Below are 19519 nucleotides of genomic sequence, written 5' to 3' on the forward strand. Positions count from 1 at the left end.
ATTTGCGCCATGGTTGCCGCCGGTATTTTACCGAGTCCGCCATGGTGAATGGCGGAATTACCGCCCTATTCCAAGGTGTGTGGGGGCGGTAATTCCCCATTCACCATGGCACTTCCCCATTCCCATTTTTGCCCCCATAGGGCTCAATGGGAAGGGGGAAGGCGGTAATTAGGGTACCGCAAATTGCGGTACCATAATTACCTCCAAGGTCCCTTTGCAGGTCCCGTCCTTAACGGCTGGTAAAACCAGCCGTTAAGGTAGGGTCCCACAAAGGGACCTCGTAGTAAGGCGGTAAGGGTATACCGGCACTGGTACCCTTACCGGTACCGGTAAACCCTTACCGCCATCCGTGTAATGAGGCCCTAAGTGCTGTGAAAAACCTGAAGGTGTCTTCCTAGCTAGTCCCCGGGGATCTGTCATCCAGGTGGCCAGGACATGGCCATCGCAATTGGATCCAGTTCCTGGGGGTGGACCAGTGAGGGAGGATCACCTGGATGGGGGGTCCTCGGGGAGTGGGACACCGACGGGTGAGATGCGGTAAACCCCCTTCTTTCAACACCTTTTCCCCATCCTACCACGTAGGACATTCAAAACCATTGCCCCCCCCCCCTTTATCCTACACGAACACCTTCGCACAACACGAAAGACAACGGACTAACACCAGAGCCGTTTACCTGACATGTCCCAATACAAGGGTCAGGAAAAGTCAGGCAATTGACCAGAACTACACACACCTGACGTCCCTTTCCGTTCCCCACAGGGATAAAAGGTGGAGCACGAGAGCACAGTACGAGCATGGCAGACCCGCACAAGGAGACAGCTATCGAGGCACAACAGTTCAAGAGGAGGAAAAAAGACAGCGCAAACCGAGAGGGTGATGAAGACAGAAGCGACTTTGCCCTTTCCAAGCCAGCCCTGTGAGACCTAGGAGAAGGAATCGTAAGACCGCGGAAAATAGCTCAAGTGTGTTGCAGCAGATGTCAACGGTACAGGGAGTGTCCTACTGTGCTACTGTGGTACCGGCCTTGACTCCAGATACGAAGAAGGCCAAGTGGTTCATCACAGCCGGTGAGTCGAGGGTAGAACCGATAAAGAAACCAAAGTGTGTTGAATGAAAGTGGCAAAGTTCAAGGAACTGTGAATTGTTGAGGGAAGACCAGCTGCAGAGGGGAGGGGCACCACGTGGTTGCTCTCTCAAGAGACTTTGGCTGATCCCATGTTGCTTGAAACTGCAAATACCAGAAGGCCGTAGGAGAGCCGCCAAGATAAGTCAAAGTGGTCATACAGAGGTCGAGCCAAATCCCCGTACAGTCGAAAGTCTTTGACCGACAAACCATTGAAGCGCAAGGGAAGTGAATCCCACATCAAGATAAAGGTAAAGGAATTGTAAAGTGGCAAGAGTGAACCCGGCGTAGGGATGCCAATAAAGAGGGCCGAAGTCTAAAGTCCCAAGAAACAGCGTGTTGACAAAAGTGAACCCGGCAAAGGGATGTCCACAGAGAACTGTTTAAAAAGACATTAAGATTCGTGAGTGCTAGGAAAGCCGTAGTCAAACCAGCAGAGGGAGGCTGAGATTCGAGAGGGATCGGTGCCCGGAAGAGGGGGACATAGGGGTGAGAAATCATCACCCTAACTGCTACAAGGAAACAAACATTTATTCTGTTAGTTGGAAAGCATCAGGACTTTTATTGAAAAGATAACCATCGAAGAACCTGATCGCTGGAGTGGAACGGTCGGCTCGTGCTAGGAGAGCTCAAGTGTGTGCTGTGCTCAGGAGACCCCCCTTTTCCAGTGCTCAAAACATGGGGAAGGGAGACCCCTGGCAATCACATCCTGACTTATTATTTGTAAACACATTTTTCTTTATTGATACCCTTATCCCACGCTCTTTCTATATTTAGTTGTAAGGCTTGGCAATATTTTTTTTATAGTATAGGCCCTTTATTTTGACAAGATGCCACACGGACTGCCTTATTTTTCATTTGATGGTCAAAGCTTTCTCCCGTCTTAAATGTAGGTTTAGATTAGGTGTTTTCCAACTTACATAGTGTTTAAATAAACACCCTTGAATCGGGATCACTTGTGTCTGTCTTTACTGTTGCCACCATGAGTTCCTTGCAGCGATAAGTTCTTTTATGCTGATCCCTTATGATATTTGCAATAACAACATATATTTTTTTTAAAATTACATCCACAATCCATGTGCAGCAATCGCCAAGCTTGGTAGTTTGTGGCGGTCTCCCATCCCCAAACCATCCCAGGCCGATCCTGCTTAGCTTCACAAATACAATCACTGTATCACCTCAGCACTCTAAATACCACAAGTCAATTGCCAACTCTGTGCCGCGGGGGCACTTGAATTTAGGGCGATGGCGGTTTCCAACATGGGTGTTTTGCATGTAAATGTGACCAAATCTAAGGTAAGACGCATTGGCATTTCTTTTTTAAGGGTCAATCGATAAAAAATCATGCCCTATTCATTGCAACAGTAAAATTCCTGAGAGAACTTCCCCTTTAATCAAAATCTCTTTTTATATCTTCTTCAGCCCATTCGTCTCAATACAGAGTGTGGAAAATTCTCTGACTTCACCAAGGAGGGCTTTCATCTTCCCCAATTAACACAATGACAGACTCTATGAAGTTAAGGCTGATCTGACACTTAAGGTGAGTATCGAGTCTACATGAGAGTAGTCTTCTAAAGGCAAGCTTATCAGTGCACCTGATACAACTTTGGCAATAAAAACGCTACTTTAAATATTTGGTGGTGCAGCAGTTTCAAGTGTGTGAGTAGTACATAGTTGATTGCAAAGACGTCTTTTTCCATTCTTGTTGAAGACACAGCATTCAAAATGGATCCTCCTTCTCAGCTAATGTGACCCCTACTGTGTCCATTGAAGCCTTGTTCATCTCAAACCACCATACTCTTCTTCATTGCAGTACATTCGTTTTCAATTAACTTTCTCATTCACTTTCTTAATGCATATATTTGCATTTTACCTGATACTGCCAAACACATAATCAGGGCTCCACAGTTGGGCCAAAATTGTCACACACTAACATAAAACATTTCAACAATTAAGTTGTTTGTGCGACAGGTGTCATTTGGGGGTTGCCAGAGGTTGCAGCTGCTACAACTGGCAATCTCCTGGCTACCCCTTGCTGTTCCTCTGATACCAGGGTCGGACAGGGACAGGAAATAGGCCCTCAAAAATGTTGCCCTCTGTGAATCGCAGCAATTCACGACCTTAAATTATTTATTCATATAAATCACAATAAGCAATGCATTTTTGGCACAAAATGCTTACAAAATATAACATTGATAACAGAGAGGAGGACATGGCTCATTTCCAATGGGAAGAGAGAATGTGACTTGAAGACCAGATGTTGCAGGGGACCATGGAAACACAAACAAGGGACACGGTCAGGACAGAATGACATAGGAATGGGATGATGGAGAAAGTGCTAAATTAAGGAGGGGGAGGGGTGATGGAAAAGTGCTATAGGGTTGTCTGTGAGGGTAGGGACAGAGGGAAGCAGGGTAAAGGAGTAACGTACATTGCAAGGAAACAGGTTCTTTTCCAAAAGGAGGAGGGCTTTGAGGTTGGATTTAAATAGTGGTAGAGTCAGAGAAGTACAGAGAGGGGGAGGGAGAGCATTAGGAGCAGCTGGCGCAGGGAGATGGAGAGAGCGGTAACGGAAGGGGGTTCAAGCGGTGGCAAGGAGGTGAGCTGAGGAGAGAGTAGTTAGATGAGCAATCCCATGGATAGTTTTGACGATGTTGAGAAGAAGTTTATACTCAGCACTTTGTTTTATATATATTCAGCTAATCGGGTGATGGACAGAGGAGATAGAGGTAAACCGAGAAAGGTTGTAAAGTGTGCAGACCATTAAGTTGTGGACTTTGTCCACAGGTGAAAAAGCATGGTTGGGAAGGCCATAGAGGAGACTGGTACAGTAGTCAGATCTAGAAAGTAGATAGAATATCTGTTTAGCAGTATTGAAAGCAAGAAGATGGCAGATGTTCTGGTATTAAAGAGGTTGAGTCTGGCTGCAGTGTTGCCGATTTGAAGCACAAGAAGTTGTGAGATGGGTCAAAGACAACACCAAGGTTACGAGCGGATGCAGAGTAGGAAAGGTAGTCATTGTGTTGCTGGAAATGCATCAGAGAGACAGGGCCTACGTATCCTTGTACTTTACTGGTTTTTTATTGTGTGTTCTGTCGTGTTTTCCGCGCAGGTGTTAATGTGGGACTCCTGGCGGTGCAGCTCTCTCTTTTGGTTTGATGTACAGACCCATGGGATACCCTTGTGGCTCCCATGGGTGGTGGTTAACCCTGTGCCCCTAGTGTATGTTTTTGGGCACCTGTTGTGGTCCACAGAGCAGGGTACGAGCTGGTGGCAGCTCCGTGCTGGATTGACAAGTGCCTTGAGTGTCCTCCATTTTGGGATGCCCAGGCCCTGTCATTGGAATCAGTTGATTCCTGATGGAAACAAGATGGTCCCCGTGGCCTCTTGCCTTCCATCGCCTGTTTCCTTGGTTTTCCCAAAGTCCCGGGAAGCCCTGACTCTGTCCCTTCCCCCTGACTGGCTTTTGGGTGGAAGTTCCATATATGGTAGTGTGGGAAAGTGCTGACCAGACTGGCTGGAGCCTTCCCAACCGCCGTATGTTGTGGGTACGTCTGTGGGTGGGACCTGGGTGAATGGAGTATGTGACGAACGCATTCTGTGTTGTGGATGTCTAGTATCTGGTGTTTGACACAATGACTGAGACAGCCCTGCCTGAAACTGGTATGAATGCAGTGTGTAGTGTTTAATGGTGTGGTACTTGTCCGAATCCATATTCTGTGTTGTAAGTGTCTGGATGGAGAAGAATGGCCTGAATGCACTGTGTGCCTGATTGGCTGACTGACTGCCTGAATGCCCTTCCGAGTGATTGGTTGCCTGAGTGTGACCTAGCAGAATGAATGGGAGATAAACAGTATATTTGGGGGCCTCTCACTGACATTGAAACTGAAGCTTTGATGCCCCCGGGCTGTTGTGCACTCTACAAATTGGAATAAATAAATCAATAATAAGCTTAACCTTGAAGCCCTGCTGGAAGAGAAGTATTGCTGTTGCTCCACATCCCGCCCTCTTCCCGAGCTATGAGGGACATATCGTGCCTGCTAACCTTCGCCGAAGCGCCCTGGAAGTCAGCCTACAAAAGACTGTCAGCCGGAGACAGGGACCGCCGACGAGAAACGAAGAGAAGCACCGGACAGCCGTCCACCGTCGTCGACCAGGGTTCGCAGGTTTGCTATAACCGCTGGAGTCCCGTCAAAGTTAGTTGTCCAGAAGCGGGGACTGCTTGACGCTGCAATGCTCCTTTGCCTAAGTCATTTGCTTCCCGGATGCACTCGTCCGCACTGCCGACCGCTTTATCCCGCCAGAGAAGGCCAGGCCGTCGACACACTGAGGAGCATCTACCGGTGGGTTTCCCGCCACCCAAAGACCATAGAGACGCCGGACGACTCGACGCCCTGGCTGGGCCACAATTCTTCACAAACTCTGTGCAGTCCTGAACATCGAGGTGCCCCGCACGCCTCATCCTTACAGGACGTCTTCAACTCATCGTCGACGAGCACCGTCAGGGCCAAAGCTGCTGCCTTGTCGCCAAGTTCACCTTTTTCGAGGCCCATCGATGATCCATGGCTCCTGCTTTAAAGGGTGTCACTCAAGAAGGATCCATCAACACCTCCTCGAGGAACTCTGCTATTCCAGGTACATTGGGGTGGTAGAAACACTTTAGAAAGAAATAAGACGCATTGAACAATATATGGACTGGGCTTGTGGTATATCTTTATTTTACAGGTTGCCCAGGTGGGGGGATCTCCACACAGAACTGTGTCTAGTGGTAGGGGCCAGTATAGTATACTGCCAATTGTTCTAACCAACTGCTTTCCTCCTATGTCTATTGTTGGTTACCTTTATTAATTGATTTGTTTGACATTTGACCAGAGTACAGTTGATGCATTTTAATGAAATCTGATAATAAATGTGGTACTACTTAGAACTGTATATATTTGCAATTGTAGATTAACTGAGCACAAAGTGAGTTATTGTGATTGTGTACATAACCTTGAACCTTAATTATATCAAGACTGTGTTTTCACTAATACAATATGCGGACATTCCTTTGTGGGTGCTTCGGGACTACACTGTACTTTAGAACCGGCCCCGCATCACCTTCTGAGAAGCTAGGGCTCTATTGCTCGTCCATTGCTACCGTAATAGAGAATCTTGGCTGGGGTCCTCTGTGCCTTCCCTCTACCATATAGAGAGCAGAAGTACAGACACCCACCTCTAGTCTTTACAGTCAGGTCAGAAGTATAGAAGAGGGGGAGAGGAAGAGATAGCCTGTTTGAACTTCAGTCTTAGTGGAGTTTAGCATGAGCGAGTGAGACACCATCCAATATTTGATGGCGGACAGACAGTTTGACAATTTTGACAACTGCACATTGGATAAGGAGGGAAAGGAGAAAAAGATCTGAGTGTCGGAAACAAAGAGTTGATAGGAGAAGCCACAGGAGGAGATCAGGGTGCCAAAAGCTGAAGTATAGAGAGTGAAGAGAAGTGGACCCAGGACAGACCTTTGGGGTGCTCAACAGTAAGGGGGATGAGTGTCAACATAACAATGTTCCAGGACACCTGAAAGTCTCTAGGGGCAAGGTATGAAGCAAACCAAGATAGGGCCTTATCTCTGATGCCTAGCAGAAATAATGAAGGGAGGTCATTGAGGAGGCCGAGCTGTAACCTCCCAACCCCATGTCACACAAAAACTAATTTTTAAACAAGCCCCCTTTTTTTATGTATGCTAATTTGAAACCAAAAAGTGTTTTTTTTGGCAGAATATTGTTACATTTTCCTTGCATCATATAAGACGCATACTGACTTTGTAAACAACCAGACTTCCTTTCCACACCACATTTTGTGGTTCTTTAGATCTTGAAAGTACTTTTACAAACCCACAGGTTTTCTCTCTGCCTTATGCTGAATTGCATTCTGGTATTTTTAGTTTTTCATTCAAGATGGGGGAAAATAATACTACAGTTATCTTTTATTTCTTAACTGAATTCACTAACAGTTTATATTTTTATCTAAGCGGTGTATCATTATGTGTGTACTATTTCAAGTCATTTCTCTTTAAGAGAGTACTGTGATGAATCCTTCAATGTCATTCCTACTCATGGACGAGCCCCTCCCCCTGAGGCCAGGGAGGTGAGGCTGCTACCCGACAGTCCCACTGGGGGTGGTACTCAGCGGGTGGATCGTATGGGGAGGGATCCCCCTATGGGACTAGGGACAACTATCTGGAGAGAACGCAGTATGTCCAGACCATACCACCACCTCCCTCATCCTCCTACCCTATACCGGGTACCATGATGCCCCACACTTCCATGTACTTGTGTAAGGGAGATAATCCAACCTCCTTAAAAAGTACTGAGACGAGGAAGAGTAGGGACTACCTATGTGAGTCATGTAGAAAGACTGTAACGAAGAAGAACCCAAGTAACCCAGCTGAGGATGATAACATCAGTACCGTGGCGAGGAACAGGTGCAAAGTAATGAAGAGCACTCCACGGAAACAAAAACAACAGTTTAGTCAATATGAACAATACGGGAGCAAGTGGAACATAAAAAGGGAAGAAGAATTGAAAGAGGCTTTCAGCCCTCCCTTGAGGAATCGCAAGCAGATCGGCAGTGCAGCGAAGGGAAACCCAGGAACCGAGACCTGAGGGGAGAAGCTGAAGCCCCCGAAAAGGGTCGGAAAAGAAAGGACCCTTCTCCCGACTAGAAGCAGGCTGCTGGCACCGACAGAAGGGAAGGGACAATGCGGTCCTTGTCGGAAAGGCAAGCTAGTGGGGAGCAGCAACTACAGGGATGATGTTCCTGGAGCGGACCATGCTGAGAGCGTGGACTGGAAGAGATTGTGTCCTGGAACTGACCAGAGTCCAAACAGAAGCTCCTGGAGGTAGGGGCTTGCCAGGGCTAGCTATTGGGGACAGAGGAAGGGTCTACAGTCCTATAAAGAAGGTTGGATGTACCGTAGAGAATACGGCTGAGAGGAGAGCTTTGGAAAGAGACTTTGAATGAATAATTGTATCTGAAGTAAGGCGGTGGGACCCTTCAGTTACAGAAATGCAAGTATAAAAGTTACATGGACAATAGCAGTACCTGGCAGGATAGTGAACCAGGTCTGCTACATAATCAGAAGGACCAGGGGAAGGGAGTAATTTGCACTGGCTTTGTGGACATTGTGAAAAGCCTGAGAAAGGACAGGGGAAGAGAGTCTTTCCCCCTGGAATTGTGAACATCGTGAGAATAACACCATACTTGGCACGTTAGTGAACCAAGTTGTTCCAAGACTGGCGAAGGGAGTATCGCAATGATACCCTATTTGTGCGAGCTGTGATAACAAGGGACTGAGAAAGACCTGGGAAACGGAAGACATTCCCCCTACTACAGTGACATTACAAGACAAGGGCGATCAGGGAAAGGAAGCCATAAATCCTGGTATTGTATACAGCAAAGTCCAGAAAGGAGGGAGTTTTTCCCCAGGCACCGTTGAAAATGCTAGAATCAGGATACCTGGAGAGGGTAGACATTGTCCAGGAACCCCATAGTGAGAGAAACTATGGGCAGTAAGGAATGTTGATGTTTGAGCAGGAACGTTTATCTTTTGAGTTTGAACCGAGAACTTTACAACACCTGGAACTTTGTTTTGTATTTTGAAAAACTTGGGGAAGGCAGTCATTCTCTCAGGAAAAGTTCCTACCTGGCAATTGATAGTATAACCTGTTGTCTAGAAGAAGGGAGTCATTGTTTTAGACCAAGAAGATCCACTTTAGTATTAGTTATATGTATAAGGAATAGAAGTGGGCATTTTGACACAAGGCGGTGAACACTTTATTTGATTTCCTTGGGCATTCTGACAGACCCACCAGAACTTTAGATAGATGTTCTTTTAATTTTATATAAGAAATAAAGGTGTATGCCAACACGCATGCCACCTGTGTGTCAGTCTCCTCCTTCTGCACCCTTATATATGGTATCAGTGGTGGGATCTGGCCTAGTTGACACAAACCCGGGAACCCTGAGATTTACTATGTTAAGTGTCCGAGACTCTAACCCATCCATTCCCACTGCAGAATCTATAGGGTTCGATCTCTCCAGCAGTCGTGATATAACCATAGAACCTGGAGAGAGTTCAGTGGGACTAGGTCATTCCCACTGACCTAGTCTTGGCAGACCCCAAGGGTACTTACATCTGATTGGTCTCCAAATTGGGGCTCACTTGAAAGCCTGGGCTGGATGTAATGGCCAGAGTGGTAGACCCAGACTATAGAGGAGACGTTAAGATCTTACTCCAGAATAATGGCAACCATGCTTATCATGTAAAAATCAAGGTGAAGATCACTCAAGGAAGTCTCGAGAAGGCACTAATTCCCAAACTCTTAGAGGTACCAGACTTAGACTCCACTGAGAGAGGGGCTAAAGGATTTGGAGAAGCTGACAAAGATCGAGAGCCAAGCCAGGAGATACCTAAATCAAGTATTGAGGAGGGGAAGCCGAGATAATCCCAGATTTAGCGTTTGCCCAACGCAATAACACTGTGTTGGCTGAAGCCTTCCTCAGAGTTATCCCTGAGGAGGAGGACAGAAAGAAGGATGGTCCATTCTTATTTTTGAGACAGGGTCTATTGTATAGGGGTGACACCAGCACCAATGGGACCCCTTGGTTCCAAATAGTAGTCCCCAGACACCATTGTAGGGTTGTGTTGGAGATCGTCCATGCCCCCCTCACGTCAGGACATTTGGGAACAGCTAAAGCCCAGGGACAGGTTGTGAGCTGTTTCTATTGGCCAGGGATATATTCTTATGTTTATGTTATGAACTATTGTTAGGACTTGTTCCTTGTGCCAAAAGACTGCCCACATAGCCCTCCTCCCACCCCTTTCCAACCTTTACCAATCATAGACGTCCCCTTCTCCCAACTAGAGATGGATATTGTAGGACCATTACCACATTCAAAACTCTATGAAGAAGTATATCCTAGTGATACTAGATTTTGCTACACATTACCCTGTGGCCTGCTGATGCAAAGTAACACCTTGCAACAAATTCTTCAACATCGTATTCCCTTTTTGTCACGGGTAGGTTTCCCAAAAGAAATACTGAAAGATTAGGGAACAAACCTTTATGAGTAAAATCATGGCAGAGGTTTTAAAACTTTGAGGCCCTCCGTATATCATCCTCAGATAGACGGTGTGGTTGAACGCTTTAATAAAACAGTCAAGAGCCTTCTTAGGAAACTAGTAGAAGCTGATGGAAAGAATTGTGATATGATGGTCCTTTGGGCCTTATTTGCCATCAGGAAGGCTCCCCAAGCTTCCCTCTGTTTTTCATCCTTTGTACGCCTTCATGCGCGGGATCCCACAGATGTCATAGACATGTTAAGGAAGCCTTGGGAAGAGAGGGAGTAGGCTATCTTACCTTTGTTCCAAACTGCACAACAGGTTAAAGAATACATCATTGTGGTCCGGGAGATAGTCCATAGCCACTTAACCAAAGCCCAATAACACCAAAAGGCCCAATATGACAAAGGATCTGTCACCTTATTTTTCTATTGGATGGAAAGTCTTAGTACTCCTGACTATCTGGCCCGGACCATATGAGGTGTTGGAACAGACTGTCCCTTGTAACTATCGTATCTTCGACCTTGATAGAAAACGTAAGACTCAGATATACCATGTAAACCTTTTAAAGGAATGGAAAGAGGACCCAGTGGATTCCTTCTTCGTGATAATGCTCAGTCTAATATTTATTTATTTATTGGATATTTATAAGGTGCCTATACGATTACAGGCGCCTATACGACTGAACACTGTTTCAGTTGGCTATAGAAACAACACAGAATCATGCATTTTAAAACACTTCATAGAGGTGAAGAACCCAGAAAGGAACCAAGAGGATTTTCTCATCTCCCTTTTCCCAACAAAGACAGAAACCCAGACAGTTCTTATAAACCCATGGTGAGAAACCTAACAAATGGAGAAAGAAAGTCAATGGCCTGACAGTGCCCGTCTAATAAGAAAGAAGACCCCATGGAGATTTGTTATATAGTAGGAACAGATTGGGAGGAAAGTCACTTTGCTGTAGAAGATACTGAATCTGCTAGTAAATTATTTTTGTAAAGCCATAGGAACTTTGTAAGGTCACAGAGACCGAAACGAAAAGAAGATTGTGGGTCAAAAAGGCAGAATACAAATGCAACCCCTACGAAAATATGAGTGCATGGAATGCCGATATGAGGAAAACTGAAAGTGAACATTAAAAGCTTTAGAAATACCAAAACGAAGAAGAGGTATACAATTATCAATGTAAAGAAACACTGTCATACATATGAGGAAATAAGAAGTCCTGGCAGGCGAGTAAATCAGGCAGATTGCAAGCATATGCAAAGTCCTGTCAGGAGAGTATACCAGGCAAACTGAAAACCTACAGAAAAGTCCAAAGAAAGGGCAGTGTTGATTGAATAAAGAAGGAAACCACAAAGCTGAACTGCCTTTCACCTAACAGGATTGTTGTCGGCCAGGAAAAGACACACATAACTGTTAGTCTAAGAGACATTGCCATCTGACTGAAGAATCCAGGGGAAGGAAGCCAGCCTCTGGAGCCAAGGTTTTTTCACCTTGGAGAACATATTTGTAGGAGCTATTATACTTTTATTTATTAAAACTTTTTGGCGAATACCAGGTTAAAGACATTTCCCGTTTCACCTTATTATTTAGTTTGTAGTGTGAGGGTCAGCATAGAATGTTTGGATACAAGGACGGATTTTGATTTCGGACATTCTGACGAAGATAGTTCCTGAGTTTTTGGTTTTTTTCAGGCAGGGAAATTCCTCTTAGAGTAGGGTCATAGAGGCATTTTCCCAACCGTTTTTTGTTAATAAGTCTTAACCAAAAACATGACAACTTTGTGTCCGGCTTTAATTTCTAACCCCTCACACCACTCAAATGCTCCCCCCAAAAAACATGTGGCTAAATAGTGCACCATCAACCTCAACAATCACAAGAAAGAAAACAGATAGAAGCAGGAAATCTGGAGAAAAAATGACTTCAAGACGGGCAGAACTGCCTACTCCCAACAACCTCCAAAGCGGGATCCCCCAGAGATCCTGCCCACCCAACATCCCAACATCTTAAAAGACCGTAACAATAACCACGACTCTCCTTCCTCTTCCAATCACACCTTAATTCATCCATAGAATAAGGAAACATTCTGCATACCTTCAGACCTGCATACGTCACGCCACAATAAAATAAAACCACAGGGGCATGGGCGTTCTGCTTGTCCTTCAAGGGGGTTGAGGCTGCATGTTTGAAGATTTGAAGTATCTCAATATGAAATGTGTCCCACTTTGCAGGGGAGTCCGATTTCGTAGGACATTTGATTACCTCATCCGAGGAATCACTGGAGGTCGAAGGTGACCTATAATGCCTTTTCTTTGACTCCTTCAAAGAAGATGACGAAGAATGGCGCAATCGACTTCTCGATCGAGACCGTTTGGATTTTTTATGTCGAGAAGAATCGCTCAGCTCATCAGTATTTTTTGAACTCTTCGAAGGAGTCTTCAAAGGCATACTCTCCACCGCCAATTTACCTTTATGCTCCATGAAAGGTTTCTCGGTCATCGCCTTATAGGAGCCGCAGTCAAGGGTACGGTGGGAGGAACCAAGACACCACAGACATATGCAGTGGGGGTCGGTGATCGACATCTTCGATCCACAATATTGGCACTTTTTGAAGCCCGACTTGGGCGTCGAGTGTGCTGACGAAGAAGACATATTTGATACTTAATTCACTGTTTTTACAGAAGAACCGAAGCGCGCCGTAATTCTCTCGAAGCGTTAGCTCGAAAAAATGGAACTGTAGCCAACCAGCACTGTGTGCGCTATTTATGCTATTGATGATGTTGACCGTTGAGGAACATCGACTCCACAACACTGCACAGCGCCCTTGTCCAAACATTTTTCCAAAGCAGCTGAAGCTGGAGAGATACTTATCATAAAATAGAGGAATATGTGGGAGGACACAATCCATTCGAAGAACAAGTTACTTACCCCTGGTAACGTTCTTTCGATAAGATGTTCCTCCCAAGTATTCCCATCTTATGAAAATTATCTCTCCAGCTTCACCTGCTTCGGAATGTTTTTTTGACAGAGGTCGCTGAGAGGTCATTCATCATTGCCCTTGTTTAAGAGAGAGCTCAAGACCTACTTGTTTCGGTAAAGAGGCCTTCTTCCGCTGGTTCAGCTGTGACACTGATTCCCTGATTAGCCTTGCACCTATTTGTCTTTTTGTTTAGTTTGTCTTGTCTGCACCCTCATGGCCACAGGTTTATAGATGTGCATTACAAATATAGTAACATAAAGTAAAGTAAAGTAAAGATGTCCCTCGAAGGCCTCCGTTCGACGGTCAACGTCATCAATAGTATTAGTAGCGCACGCAGAGCCCGACTGCTTTAGTTCTGTTTTCCCCCTCCTGAAGAGGAATTACCAGGCGAACCATAGACCGTAGGCTCACAGAAAGCGTAAAGAGAAGAACACGTAAATTGTACGGCAGGGTAGGCTGGGAGGGGCGAGGAGGAATATGTGGGAGGAACATCCAATCGAAAGAACATTACCAGGGGTAAGTAACTTGTTCTTCGAATGGATTGTTTCCTCCCATGTATTCCTCATCTTATGATAGACTCCCAAAGCAGTAATAATTTGGAGGTGGGAGTACCAATTACATTTTAATCATGGACTGAATGAAGGGCCGCTTTTGCAAATTGTCCTCCCTGACTGGAAGATGAATCCAGACAGTAATGTCTCACAAAGGCATGAATAGATGAGCAAGCGGCCGCTGAACAAATGTCTTTGATTGGGACACCTTTTTATAGAGCAGCAGAGGTTGCCATGCCCCTTATGGAATGTGCTCTTAGGTCTTCCGCGGGTCCTTGCCCGCTAATCTGTAGCATTTACCAATAGCCAGGGTGATCCATCTGGGTATGGTTTGTTTACTAACCACAAGACACAATTTGGGGCCAGTATAGGCGATGAATAATTGGCATTGTGGCGAAATTTAGCCATTCTGGATATATAAAAACTCAGAGTGCTTTTTGGGTCCAGTCTATGCAACCTCTTCTCCTCCTTTCCTGGATGAGGAGGTGGATAGAAAGTTGTAAGGTCATTTTTGCGACAAGTGGAAGTCGGAGACTACCTTCGGTAAAAAAGAAGGCTTTACCTTGAGAATGACCTTGTCTTTATGGAAAACTGTATGTGGAGGTTTACAGGAAAGGGTCTGCAACTCACTTATCCTGCGGGCTGACATTGCAATAAGCAAGACTGTTTTTAATGTCAAGGGTCTTAATAGACATGCGCGTAAAGGCTCAAAAGGAATGCATGTTAATAACCTTAACACTAGACTGAGATCCCATACAGGGACTTTGAATGAAACTGGTGGATATACATTAGTAAGGCCTTTCAGGAATTGAACAGGGATCTTAAAATATGAATCCTCCTCTGAAGAGCGCTTGAAAAAGGAAAGCGCTGATAGGTAACCCTTAATTGTTCTAATCTGGAGACCCAGATTTGCCAATTGTAATAAAAAGGAAAGCACCATAGGTGTGTCACATAGAAAGGGAGCCTCATTCGTATCCCTGCACCAGCTGCTGAACTTGTTGCAACAGTAGCGGTACAAAGATTTTGTTACTGGCCTTCTGGCCTCTGATGCCTTTTCTTGGCCTTCTTCGAAGAAGACGAAGAAGGTATGATCGACTTCTCGATCAAGAACGTTTGGATTTGTTACATCGAGAAGAATCCCTCGACCCATCGGTCTTCTTTGAACTCTTCGAAGGAGACTTCGAAGGCAACCTCCGCACCTGCTGTCTACCTTTACGCTCCCTGAGAGCCTTCTCGGTCATCACCTGACGGGAGACGCCATCGACGGTACATGCCCGGAACCAAGACACCACAGATACATGTGGTGGGGGTTGGTGATTGGCATCTTCGATCCACAGTCTTGGCACTTTCTGAAGCCAGACTTGGGCGTCAATGGTGCCAATGAAAAAGATATATTCAATACGTAATTCACTGTTTTCAAAGAAAAACCGAAGCGTGCTTTAATTCTCTCGAAGCGTTAGCTCTGAAAAACTGAACTGAAGCCAACGGCCTCTCTTGGCCCACTCTCCGCTCCCACCTGCAAGGCTAAAAACCTTGGGGTCATCTTTGACTCCACACTCTCTTTCTCGCCTCACAACTCTGACGTCTCTAAGAAGTCACACTACCAGCTGCACCTCCTCAGAGGTATTCTTCCTTTCCTCTCCTTCCCCCAGAAGATCACTGACTCTAGAGCACTGGTTCTCTCTAAGCTGGACTATTGCAACAGCCTCCTTCTAGATCTGCCCGCTTCCACTCTAGGCCCTCTGCAACTCATCCAGAACAGGACTGCAAGACTTGTCCTTGGCCTCAAGCCCAGGGATCGTATCTCTCCAGGACTGAAATCTCTGCACTGGCTCCCGGTGGCTGCGAGGATTAAGTTCAAAACCCTCTGCATCGTCCACAAGGCCTTCTGGGGTCTGGGGCCTCAATACCTTCAACTCTCTCTTCCTAGATACCTTCCCTCCCGAGCTCTTTGCTAATCCGCCTCCAACTCCCTCAGGGTCAGTCGCTTCTCCAAGCAACGAGTTGGTGGCAGATCTCTCTCTTCGGCTGGGGCCTCCCTCTGGAACAGCCTCCCTGCCTCCCTGAAACTTGAGGAGAACCACCTGCGGTTCCGGAAGCACCTGAAAACCCTCCTCTTTGCTTCTGCTTTCTCTCCCCCTCTCCCCTGCTAATGTCCTGGATGTTACTGAAACTGCACTGGTTACCTGGCCACCCATCTTATCTTGGGCCCTAGCCTTGCCAGTTGCACGCCTGCACTGCCACTCTGGCAACCCTTGCACCTGTGGACTGTTTTCTATATCCCGACAGTCCCCCTACTAGCACTTATTTTCTGCACTCACCCTGCACTTGCCACCTGCTGGCCGTTTATTTATCTTGTTGTTCTATTATCCCATGCACGGCACTTTCCCCCCTCCCCCTTCCTTTGCACTTGTGCGATCTGAATGACACTTGGCCTAGTAAGATCGTGGTCTGTCTTCCCTCAGTTCCCCCTCCCTTGCCTCGTCGCGCTTTGAAACACTTGTGTATAGGTGCATTATAAATGCCACATCATATCATATCATATCATAACGGGCCCTGCATGCGCTACTTATACTATTGATGACGTGGACCGTCGAACAGAGGCCTTCGAGGGACATCGATTCGACGACCCTGCACACAGCGCCCTGTGTCAAAAAATAATCATAAAATGAGGAATACGTGGGAGGACATTCAAAAGTATTATTCGTCTGGGAGGCATGTGCGTCAGATTGTTAAGACGGATTTCTGAACTCTGTCCTGGTGGCGCAGAAGTTCAGAAGGCCAACCTAATTACTTGGAACAGGGTAACCTCTGGACAAGCCAGACCAATCAAGGTAGCGATCGCGGCGGTCAAGACTAGGTCTCAAGAGGGGTGAGGGTGACTGAAAGCCCGCAGTGAGCACACAAAGCAAGAGCGCTGACAAACTACTCCAAACAGTTGTTATATCAAAAATAGATACACATTTATTTTAAGGCCTTTAAAATAATGACCGTAGCGAGAAAATCACAATATCACAATACTAAGCCAACACATACCATATCAACACAATATATATACAAATACACAGTCGCAAGCGTTTAAAGCACGAAATATGTAGTCCACCTGAAAGGAAAGGAAAACAGGCAGTGCGATAACGCTTTAGACTCAGTTCGCCTTTAGAGGCACCTAACTAGATGGAAGTCCGAGCCCTGCGAAGAGTGGAGCCTTGTGCTCAAAGTACCTGCCACGCCGGTGCCAATGGGCAAAAGGGGAAGCTCTTCGGAGGAAGTCAGGCAGTTCGGGTTAGTGCACAGCAGAAGGAGAACAGGTTCCGCAACTCAAGCGCAGCCTCCACAGTGGGCAGAAGCAGAGCGCGAGTACGGCCAAAAGGGTGCTGTTTTTACACAGCAGGGAAAAGCAATGGGATACTGCAGGAGGGCGACCAGATCCTAGCTAAACTACTCACCGGTCCCCGAAGCAAGCAGACCCAGGCTTCTCCACGTTAGTTTCAGCAGCTGGCAGGTTCAGAAGAGCAGGGAACGCCTCGTAGTCGTGTAGAGCAAAAAGACGTCCCAATCGACGAAACCAGCACAGTTTGTTGCCGCAGCAGGACAACGGAGCGGCCGTGTGTATTCAAGCCAAATGTACACTCCTCCCTTCAGACCTGGGGACGCCAAGCGTACGAAGCGTGGGGGAGTGACAAGGACTCAAATACAACACAACCTGGCGGCGGTTACAGAGCAGGACTCCCTTGTAAGCTGGTCAGTCAACTGGATGGCCCAGAGACACTTCCGAAGGCTTACTTGGCAGGAGATGATGAAGTCGCCGGGAATAGCTGTTCCTGCTATTCCAAAGGTCGAAGCACCAGTACAGGCCTTCTGGTTCGATCCAAGGAGGAAAGGGTTTCACAGGACGACAGCAGTGCCAAGGAGGATTCCTTCAGCGGGTCACCAGCGATTCCTCGGTCCAGCCTCTTGGTTGCAGGATACTTGGCTCCTGTATTCCTTCGTTCGTGAGAACTCAGGAGATCGACATGGTAATGGTGTTTCCAGCCCCCTCTTATCCACGGTTCCCTTCGCGCCAAAACGGAGGGGAGCCAATGGGAGATCCGCTCATCAACACACATACCATACGTGGACCAATCACGGACCACGGTGGTCCCAGGCATTCACACCACCCTAGACTCTCTGGCACCCAGGATGTGTATTGGGACCAGACATCCCAGCCCACACCCTGGAGGCACACAAACGACATGTAGAAGCCCGCGAAAGCAACCACGTTTCGCGGGAAACTACATGCCCAAATAAGGAAGGCCCCGGGTCGCTCGACCTGGGGAAGGTGAAGGGAGCAAGACGGTCAGTGGACAAGACAAAGGAGCCTCGTGGTCTGGCCATTTTGGGAGCCAGGCCACCATTTTGGGTTCAGTGCGAAAAACGTGCTCAGAATGCCAAAAGGAGCTCAAAATAAACAAAACGATCGCTGCCACCATTCGAGTCCCTGAATGACTTGCACCGATCAAATACCATCCTAAAAGAGTATCTAGGGTCTGTAGAAGGCTAGAGACCCAAGAGAGCTGTAACTTAGCTTACAGTGCCCTCTTGTGTCATGTTGCACTAAAGCCGCAACATGATAAAAGAAACTACGGGAAACAGCGTTCCCCGGTACTGACTGTCTTAAGGGCATGTCAGTTTCCCCGTAAGAAAGGAGCGAAAGCCCAGAGGAGTGCGGCAGAAGGCTGCACTTCTCTGGCAAAGTCAAGAACAAGGTGAGAAACAACAGCAAAATGTTTAGGGGTTGCCACATGGAAGGAAAATTCCCTACAATTATGAAATCTTTCCTAACACAGATGAGTTCTGTCTGACTGGTATAGTTGGATAGCAGGGGCAGGGAACGATGGGATACATGTGCATCAGTTGCGTGCTGTCAGGGAGCGGGGGCAAGGAATGACGGGATACATGTGCATCAGTTGAGTGCTGTCTGGGAGCGGGGGCAAGGAACGATGGGATACATGTGCATCAGTCGAGTGCTGTCAGGGAGCGGGGGCAAGGAATGACGGGATACATGTGCATCAGTTGAGTGCTGTCTGGGAGCGGGGGCAAGGAACGATGGGATACATGTGCATCAGTCGAGTGCTGTCTGACCTCAGTAATTGGACAGCAGAGGGTAGGGAACGACGGGATACATGTGCATCAGTTGAGTGTGTCTGACCGCTGTAGTTGGACAGCAGGGGCAGGGCACAACAGGATACATGTGCATCAGTTGAGTGCTGCCTGGGAGTGGAGGCAAGGAACGATGGGATACATGCGTATCAGTTGAGTGCTGTCTGACCTCTGTAATTGGACAGGAGGTCGGTAGGAATCGACAGGATAGATGTGCATTAGTTGAGTGCTGTCTGACCTCTGTAATTGGACAGCAGGGGCAGGGAACAAAGGGATACGTGTGCATCAGCTGGGTGCTGTCTGACTTCTGTAATTGGTCAGCTGGGGCAGGGAACAATGGGATACATGTGCATCAGTTGAGTGCTGTCTGACCGTTGTAGTTGGACAGCCAGGTCAGGGAGCGATGGTATACAAGCACATCAGTTGAGTGCTGTCTGGGAGTGGGAGCAAGGAACGATGGGATACATGTGCATTAGTTGAGTGCTGTCTGACCCATGTAATTGGACAGCATGGGCAGGGCATGACAGGATACTTGTGCATCAGTTGAGTGCTGTCTGACCTCTGTAATTGGACAGCAGGGGGTAGGGAACAACAGGATACATGTGCATCAGTT

General features: G+C 46.9%; 1 protein-coding gene across 2 annotated transcripts in view; it reads left to right on the top strand.

Annotated features, from left to right (window-relative positions):
- M1AP (meiosis 1 associated protein) overlaps positions 1–19519 on the top strand; it is a 568197-nt gene that overhangs the window by 75316 nt on the left and 473362 nt on the right. The window contains exon 1 of one of the 2 annotated variants that reach the window (XM_069632519.1): positions 2544–2664. The exons of the other annotated variant lie outside the window; for it this stretch is intronic. The gene's annotated coding sequence lies outside the window, so the exon portion shown is untranslated. Of the gene's footprint in view, positions 1–2543; positions 2665–19519 lie in introns of those variants that run through there. 2 annotated transcript variants of the gene reach the window in all.

The sequence above is a fragment of the Ambystoma mexicanum genome, chromosome 6q (assembly GCF_040938575.1).
Source record: "Ambystoma mexicanum isolate Mex_15411 chromosome 6q, UKY_AmexF1_1, whole genome shotgun sequence".
Lineage (NCBI taxonomy): Eukaryota > Metazoa > Chordata > Amphibia > Caudata > Ambystomatidae > Ambystoma > Ambystoma mexicanum.